We start from the raw sequence: 3,177 nt of genomic DNA, 5'->3' as shown, positions 1-3,177 counted from the left end.
GGGAGAGAGCTGGGACTCCCTGAAGGATTCTTCTCATGTCTGGAGCCCTCCTTGTTACTTAGACACTCACCAGCAGATGCACAGGCAGTGCCCAGAAGTCCCAGGCAGAGAATGGGGTTTGCTGCGCAGGAGAAAGGAGGCGGAATACATTTTTCCATTGCCCACGCTTACTTGGTCTGTAAAACTCAAAGAGAGATGTATTTAAACTCCTGAGGCTGTCAGGAATGGGAGGTCCTCAGGCAAAGAGTGCTTCAGGGTCAGCAGCAGGGGCTGTGGTGCTGTGGGGCAGCTTGGAGGGGGATGCTCTGCTCCAGCTGGGCCCATGGCTTGCAAAGGCCACAACCATGGAGCTTTGGCCAGGGCTGAAGAGGGGGAATGTGGCTTTGAGCTCAGAGAGGTGTCACACGAGGGCTGGTGCCAACCTTCAGGACAGGTTGGTTCCTATAGATCCTGCAGCTCCTATAGCTCTTCAGCTCCTGCAGCTCCTTCCTGAGCGCAGCACAGACTGTATGATCATGTTAATTCCACTTCTGTGAGGGGAAAAAAACCCCATCATCAGTACAGCTCCCAGCTCTGCTCTTGAAGTATCATATAATTTAGATTAACAGATATTTTGCAGATGCCACCGAACTTGACAAGATATAATTATTTTTAACAAGAAAAAGTTGTTTTTTTTCAGCTGCTCTCTGAATGCAGGGCTGTTCCCAAACACTAATCATGCTGCGCGTTGTGCCGGAGAGAACAACTCTTGTAGCAGAGCTGTAGAGGCTCCATTTCTGTTTGCATGGAGTGTTTATGCTAATAAATAAGATGTCCTTGAAGAAACTGCGCAGCTCCTTCAAGGGGCTGAATCTCTGCGTGCTTCGAAGCGGCGCTTTCCTCTTCGGCCTCATCCTGCCGCAGATGGGACTCACAGGATGGGCACAGGGAAACGCCGGCAGCATCCCAGGCAGTGGCTGGGCAGAGCGCGCAGCTCCTTGGAATAACCAGTCGATAATTAACCTGAGCGATGGGAGAGCGGAGGGAACAGGACGGGGGAGCGGTGGAGGAAGAGGAGGAGGAAAGGCAAGAGGTGGAATAAGGGGGAAACACGGAATTGCGGTGCCGGGGACCCGTGTCACCCTGTCACGTGTGTGGCGTGCAGTGGCCACCAGGGGGTGCTGTCGAGGGCCGCCGCCGGCGCTGCGGGGCCGATGCTGCGGGGCCGCGGTCTCCGGGGTCCCTCCGACACCCCCCAGGATCCCCCAGAGCCCTCAAACCCTTCCCAGACCCCCTCTCCGACCTGTCCCGATGCCCCCAGATCCCTACCCTATCCCAGCACCATTTGGAAGCATCCCCCCGCCTCCCTGCCGTGTGCAGAAGTCTCAGCTCGAAGACCCCCATTAAACCGTAGATGATGCGACATCCAGAGACGGGACAAAAAGGGTGTCTGGTTGGGCAAGATGAATTTCACCTAAAAATTGTGACCAGTCCTAACGAAAATCCATCTTGTGACGGTTATCATTTGACAAAGCTACCTGGGGAAGCCGTGAAGCTGCCTGCCCTGTGCCAGGCTGGTGGTTTGTTGAGCAAATCAGGTGTTTCTTCTTGAGGACCACCAGAAAAGCATCAGCAGAAACACATCCCACAGCACTGCAGCTCTAGCAATGCAGAAGCAGCCAACTTTGGGGATTTCTCCTTTTCCTGAGGTCATCTGCATCACTGCTTCGAACGCTTTGCATTTTGATCTCTGTAACACTCCAGATGAGGGGCAAAGGCAAAACCAAAATCAGCTCTTCGAGGAGAGACAAAGCAAACCCTGGGATGATTCACAGCAGGGAGGGAGGGAATCCAGGGCCATTCCCGTGCCAGGGAAAGTTGCAGTCAGCAGCAAATAGAAAGGGTGAAATATGACTGTGTGCTTATGGCTAATACCTGCACAGCTCAAACCTCTGCTATCACCAGCATTTGAGCCACATCCTAACGGAAATGACACTGGAATGCTATTTATGTTTATTATGTGAACTATTAAATCTAACAGCAGCACAGGAGGAAGAAGCAGGAGCACACACAGGTTCCTGTTGCCAGCACTGGGTCAGACCAGGGGTTCCCCCACCCCTGGGTCCCCCCAGAGCATCCCAAGATGTCCCATCTCATCCTGGCCCCCATGAGCTCTGCCTGCCCGTGTTTGTTGTCCCTGCAGGTAAAACCTACCTGTGTTCAGTGCAAAGAACAGCACAGAAGTTGTGGTTAAACCCCAGTGCACCCCACATCCTGGGCTGGGTCACCCCAGAGCTCCCCTAAAGCTGAACCCAGCAGCAACACTTGGGTTTTCTTTTCCTTTTCTTTAAGGAGAGCAGTTTTCCATCAAGGAAAGCATTTCCATTGAAATGGAAATCCTCGGGGGGATGTCAGATTTGATGACACCTTTGATGGGAGAAAGATTAAACAATTTTTTCTTCCTTTTTATATTTGGTTGAAGATTTTGATTTGATAAGGTAAAATATTAAAACCCAAACACACTCACTGCTCTTACTTGAATTACTCCGGCTTAAAATGACGTATAATATTAAATATTTAGCATTATAACATATAGCATGTTGTATTTGATAATACATTTTTATACACAATGAAACAATTTGATATTATCAAGAAGGCAGCTCAGATGCTTCTAAATTAAAATCGGGGTGTTTTTTTCCCTGTTTATGGTGAATGTTTAAGACCTGTTCCAATTGAAGAGGAAAATGCATTGTGGAGTGCTGCTGTGTTCCATAGCCCAGACGTGCTGTTCCCTGGCCATTTCCAGTCCCAAGGAATTGGGATTGGAATTGTTCCCAAGGAACTGTGCCTTTAGGATGGCACGTCCCCCACGCTGGGGCTTGCTCTGCCTCTCCCCCCTTAGTCCCCCTTGCCTTAGTACCCGCCAGACTAAGGAGTAATGTTATGCAGAATGATCTCAAACCGTTGCTTATTAATAATCGTGTATTATGTGAGATGTGTGGTACTGATTTAAACCCACGGGGCAGCATTGGGTAGAGAAGGTTTAATTTATAGAAACGCTGATGTTTGATAGCAATAAATAATTAGGGCGCTCGCAAAAAGAGGGTTCATAGGGCGCTGCCCTCCAACTCCAGCTGGCTGCTCTTGTCCTGCTAATAAATTGGTTAATAAAAGGCAAGAGAGCACGCCTGGATTCTG

Source organism: Pezoporus flaviventris, unplaced genomic scaffold (genome assembly GCF_033815535.1).
Source record: "Pezoporus flaviventris isolate CSIRO_AGI_PZ_B2104156 unplaced genomic scaffold, CSIRO_AGI_Pfla_v1 ptg000097l, whole genome shotgun sequence".
NCBI lineage: Eukaryota > Metazoa > Chordata > Aves > Psittaciformes > Psittacidae > Pezoporus > Pezoporus flaviventris.
Note: the sequence above shows the minus strand (reverse complement) of the source record.